Source organism: Cebus imitator, unplaced genomic scaffold, assembly GCF_001604975.1.
Source record: "Cebus imitator isolate Cc_AM_T3 unplaced genomic scaffold, Cebus_imitator-1.0 Scaffold355, whole genome shotgun sequence".
NCBI classification, from domain to species: Eukaryota; Metazoa; Chordata; class Mammalia; order Primates; family Cebidae; genus Cebus; species Cebus imitator.
Window position 1 is genome coordinate 1,409,923 of NW_016107670.1, and position 6,125 is coordinate 1,416,047.

The following is a 6,125-nucleotide window of genomic DNA, read 5'->3' on the forward strand; positions in this document are numbered from 1 at the left end:
CTCCTTCATTTTGTTAATGTGATGTCTTACATTAACTGATTTTTATATGTTGACCCCTTTTTGCATTTTATTAATAAATTCCACTTGGCATGGTATCTGATGCATTTAACATGCTGTTGGGTTCAGTTTGTTAGTATTTTGTTCAAGATTTTTGTATAAATATTCATCAGTGATACTGGTCTGCTTTTTTTTTTGTAATTGCCTGATTTTGGTATTGGGTAATGCTGACTTCACAGAGTGATTTAAAAATGTTTCTTCCCCTTAATTTTTTTTTTAAGAACTTGGGGAGGATTGGTGTTAATTTTTCTTTAAATGTTTGATAGAATTCACCAGTGAAGCCATGAAGTTCTGGGCTTTCATCTTTGGGGAGGTTTTTGACTATTGATTCAGTGTCCTTACTAGTTATAATTCTATTCAGAGTTTAGATTTCTTCCTCATTCAGTCTCGGAAGGTGTTGTGTTTCTAGAAACATGTCCATTTTGTCTACGTTATTCAATTTGTTGGAGTACAATTGTTCATAATGCTCTTATAATCCTTTTATTTATGTAAAGGGTAGTAATGTCACACTTCTGATTTTAGTTATTTGAGACTTTTTTAAAGATTTGTCATTTAAAAAGCATTTTCAAGGAATCCATTTTCGTTTTCATTAATTTTCTCTATTTTTTCTATTCTCTATTTTGTTTATTTAGAATATTGTTTTATTTCTAAAGGATTTGCCATAATTTATTTACAAAATTTTTCATTTTATAATTTCAACTTTTAGTTTAGTTTCAAGGGCTAAGTGTTGTAGCTTTGTTACCTGTGCAAATTGTGTGACACTGAGATGTAGGGTTCAAATGATCCCATCAACCAGTTAGTGAGCAAAGAACCAAATAGGTAGCTTTTCAGCTCTGCCCTCCTCCCTCTCTCTTGCTAGCAGTCCCCAGTGTCTACTGTTCCCATCTCTTTGTCCATGTGTACTTACTGCTTAGCTCTCACTTATAAGTGAGAATATGTGGTATCTGGTTTTCTGTTCCTGTGTTAACCGACCTAGGATAATGGCCTTCAGCTTAATCCATGTTTCTGTAAAGGACGTGATTAGAATATTGTTTTCAAAACTGCTGTAACTGGCTGGGCATGGTGACTCACACCTGTAATCCCAGCACTTTGGGAGGCCGAGGTGGGTGGATCATTTGAGGTCAGGGCTTTAAGACCAGCCTGGCCAACGTGGTGAAACCCTGTCTCTACTAAAAATACAGAAATAAATGAGCCAGGTGTGATGGTGCATACCTATAATCCCACTACTTGGGAAGCTGAGACATGAGAATAGCTTGAGCCGAGGAGTCGTAGGTTGCAGTGAGCCAAGATCACACCCCTGCACTCCAGCTTGGGTGACAGAGTGAGACCCTGTTTCAAAAAAAAGAAAGAAAGAAAGAAAGAAAAATTGCTATAATTGTATAAGAACAAGATTCAGAAAAGTGTCCCTCAAAGAAGAAATTAAGCTGTATCCAAGAGAGCAAAGAGTTAGCAGACACCTCACTACCCTTTTAATATGAATTTCTGTAGATAATTATAAAATTAATCAGTTTAAAAAAATCTTTGTTGACTCATAATTCAAAGAGCATAGTGACAGCATTTACTTTGCTCCCTAAAAATGTAACTTTGACAATATGCGGAAATGGTTAGAAAAAAGAAGAGACTTAAAGCAGAGAGAGCAGTTTGGAGGGTTTTGCTGTAATGCAATTGATAAATGCTCAAACTAAGACAATGACTACAAATATTTTTCCAGTCTGAAATTTTCTGTTGTATTGGTATACTTTTTTCTTTAGATTAAAAATTTTAAAAGACTTCAATATTCATGTAGGCAAACATCACTCTTTTACCATAATTTATTATAGCTTCTAGACTTAAAAGTGTGTGTGTGTGTGTGTGTGTGTGTGTGTGTATGTGTGTGACTTCCAGTTGCTTTTTTGTCTTCCATGGTTTTCTAAAAAATATTTCATCTTTTCTATTCACTAAGTTGTTTGTTTTCCATTATCTGAAATTCATCTGAATCAGAATATTCAGGCCTTGAGACAGAAGTGAGTCAGAAATCACTCAAGGTTTTTCAAACAAAGGAATATAATACAGGAATTTGGACACACTTAGGTAACTGTATGCTAAAGGGTACTGGGAATAGCAATAACACTTGTGGCTGAAGGAGTACATGGAAGTGATAGAATCACCAGTGCTCAGAATCATGGAGAAGAGAACTACCTGGGCCAGTCCTGAAACTGCAAATGAAGAACCACCTAAAATAGACGCCAGGATTACCGAGGGGCTGCTACTCAGCAGGTGAAGGGACTCCTTCCTGTGGGTGCTGGGAATGCTAAAAGATGATGATGAAATGCCCGCTTTTCCTTGCTGCTGGAAAATGCCAATAGAAACTAAAATAAAAAAGGTCCCTTCTCACCACTCCTACCTTTCGAACTTCTGCCAGTACTTATTGGTAGAAACTAACCAGGAGCCAATTGGCAAGTATCTTAGTCCATTTTCGGTTGCTTATAACAGTATACCCGAAACTGGGTAAGTTATAAAGAAATTTATTTCTTACTGTTATGGAAGCTGAGAAGTCCAAGGTCAAGGGGCCACATCTGGTAAGTGGCTTCTTGCTGGTGAGACTCTGCAGAGTTCCGTGGTGGCATAGAACCTCTCATGGTGAGGGGGGTGAGTGTGCTAGCTCAGATCTCTCTTCCTCTTCTTATAAAGGCACCAGTCCCGCACCCATGAAAACCCATTAATCCGTTCACCCATTATTCCATTAATCCATGCATGGATTAATCCACTCATAAGAACAGAGCTCTCACGACCCAATCGCCTCTGAAAAGTTCCACCTCTCAATACTGCCATATTTGGGATTAAATTTCTACATGAGTTTTGGAGGGAGACAAATATTAAAACCTTAGCAGTAAGTCACTGGGAAAATAGAATATGCAGGGTCTCTGGACACTCAAAATGCTTGATACAACCTAGAAAGGCAGAAATTATGGCTGAGAGCAACAGTCAAATGATCAACTCAAACTATTTCTTCTTCCGGACCTCTGAGTGCATATAACACATCTCGGATGGTCATCTATTTGAATTCTGGGATATGTGTGTGTTTTCTTTTTGAGACTGAAAGAGATCTGGTGACTTTTGAATCTTTACTTGGATCGGTTTATTTTCACAGATTTATGTATCTCCACCAGGTGGAGTCAGAGGCTAGTTTATTAAAGGGTTAAACTTTGGAAATAAATTTGGTTAAGGGTTTTAGTTTCAGAATAGATGAAGGAAAGATAAACAATACCGAGACATTGCTTCTTTCTTCAGATGTTCTTGCTGGAATGGTACCTTGTTATTATCATACTCGCTTTATGTTTTGTCAATGTGCCCCCATCCTCTGGCTCTAACTTAGGATACTTCTGTTGCAAGAAACAGAAGCTCATTCCAGCTGGCTCAAGATAAAAGAATTTTGTTATAAATATACAACAAGGAATATCACAGACATCTTTGGAAAAGAAACAAAATACAGTCAGGGCTTACCAGGAGCAGGAGCTGCTCTTTGCCTCTCTTAAGGAACTTCCGGTCACTCTTATTTCTGTTGCTGATATATTCACTATTTCTTCATTAAATACACATACTGAGTCTCCACTATGGTGCTAGGGCCTGCATACACAGGGGTAGAAAAGGTATTAAATGAGAAGACAGGCGTTAAAGAGGCACACACATAAAATTATAAATTGCTATAAATGCTAGGAATAAAATGCAAATTTGAAGAGGGAATGTACATGGGAACTTAATTACAATTAGGAGGTTAGGGAATAAACCATTATCAAAATGACATTTAAGTATAAACCTAAAAAGAACAGTAGGAGATGGCCAAATTGACAGTGGGGTAGGATGTTTGATTGCACCAGAAAGAATTGAACCATTTCCTATGCATACAGGAACACAAGCCCTATTATTTAAATAGCTTATTGTTTTAATATAGGGCAGACATATTTGTGGTGAATGGGGGACATTCTATAAGAATTAGTGAAAACACTTAGTTGTGGAAATATGTGAAATATCTATAGTTTGATTACGTTCAGAATGGTTCTTTATTTCATATTTGCTTCATGTAGCATTAGAAGATATCAGTAGTAAATTTTTTATCAGCCCAGTGTTTCCCAACCTTATTCATAATGTAATTTACAAGTGCATGAAAATAACTTGCCTTGTATGTTAAGTTGGCCAGTCTCCCTTCTTATTGTAAGAGGTTTACTGCACTAACTAGCAGATCTGGCTCTCCTTTGTTTCCACTTAAATGGTACAATGGCAAATTTGAGTCAGGTGTATAAACAGTGTCCAACCTACAAGTGATTCTTCGTTCAAATCAAGTCATTGACACCACAACACACCACCTGACATCATCTGGCGTGGCTGTGTACTGATACGTACCTCTCAGAGGTCAGACATAGAGTCCTCTTCCTTTTGATCCTTCATATGTACCAGGCTAATTATGAATTAGTATTTTGGCCTCTCTGTTTGAATGTTGTTGGTAGCTTTCTTCTCTTCCAGGTCCTAACTTCACAGACAACAATCCACAATTACATTCATTTATTTAATAAAACTTCAGCGACAGTAAAGCTTTCTATGCTGATGTTTACTTATCAGATTTGGGTAATAAACCAACAGATCATAGATACAAAAAACTGAGTCACAAGGAGCAGATCCTAATAGTCTGCTGAAGTAAAATATTGAATATTAAATAATAACTATTCTATCTAGGCTTAGATAACTAAGCCTAGACAGTGAACTATTTAAAAACCATGCCTATAAAGCAAATATTCTACTTAGAATTTTTTGAAAAATACCTAGAAAAGTTATTTGAGGGCAGTTTACTTGCATTGCTTGAATGATAGAATTGGCAATTTAAACAAAAACTTTCTACTAAGCTTTGAGGTCTCTCAAAGTTTTTTTGTTTGTTTATTTTGTTTCATTTTTAATTTAAGAAAGAAGAGGCATCTAGGTCTGCTTTTTTGCCTCATTAAGACATACCAACAGAAATAAGTGGCTGCATTTGGTCTTAGCCAATATCATATGGTTATCTTCAGGGATTTTTTGGCCCCCACACAGTGCATGGTTGAACTGCCAAAACATAAATCAAGATATGAAATGTATTACATTCTTCAGAATTAGTACATATTTTCCCTGGTTAAAGCAAGACTCCCATAACCAAATCATCCAACATAAGCAAGATTAATTAAGCCCAGAATGGATAAGATGAATATTTACAAAGGATAACCCTGTATAAAATTATAAATGTTCATTCCTTTAGGTTACTAGTTTTAGATTGGGTCAGTCTGTGGATGTATTAGTATGTTCTCACACTGCTATAAAGAAATACATAAGACTGGGTAATTCGTGAAGAAAAGAGGTTTGACTCACAATTCCACAGGCTGTATGGGAGACATGGCTGGCAAAAGCCTCAGGAAACTTACAATCATGGCAGAAGGGTGAAGGGGAAGCAAGCATATCTTCACATGGTGGCAGGAAAGAGAGCGAAGGGGGACATACCCCACACTGTTGAACCATTGGATCTCATGTGAACTCACTCACTATCACAAGAACAGCAAGGGGAAAATCCACTTCCATGATACAATCGCCTCCCACCAGGTCCCTCCTCCAATATGTGGGGCTTGTAGTTGGACATGAGATTTGAGTGGGGACATAGAGCCAAACCATAGCAGTGGACATGTAGTAAAAATGAAAGAGCCTAGTACACTTTAAAAATGCTTTTTGCATCTCAGTGCACTGACTAAGATGGCAGGACAGGATTCAAATGCTAGCTCTATCAGTCACTATTGTGCAGCTAGGCATCCACCAAACTCTTTGTGCCTCCCTGCCCTAACCTATAAAATAGGCATCATTCCAGCTTGTGCACACGTTAGGTTTTGATGAGGATGGGACGAGATCAGGATTCTAAGGTACTTGGTGTGCAAATAAGCTCTTACTTAAAAATCATGTAGTATTATTAATGGCCACTGATTTTGTTTTATTGCTTATTTCTGCCAGGATGTAATTGTGGAGCAGTGATTCTCGCTCCCCGATCCTCAGGAGACATTGGGCAATGTCTGGTGACATTT

At 37.4% G+C, this 6,125-nt stretch overlaps 1 long non-coding RNA gene across 2 annotated transcripts; it reads right to left on the bottom strand.

The window, feature by feature from the left end:
- Window positions 1-3,156: 3,156 nt before the first annotated feature.
- LOC108287810 lies at window positions 3,157-5,522 on the bottom strand. Of its 2 annotated transcripts, none has more exons than XR_005196576.1 (4): window positions 5,428-5,522; window positions 4,438-4,564; window positions 3,541-3,663; window positions 3,157-3,448 (listed from the first exon to the last, which is right to left on the bottom strand). It is a non-coding gene; the product is annotated as an uncharacterized LOC108287810 (long non-coding RNA). The 2 variants fall into 2 exon arrangements; XR_005196575.1 differs by having other exon boundaries at window positions 3,157-3,452.
- Window positions 5,523-6,125: the final 603 nt, after the last annotated feature.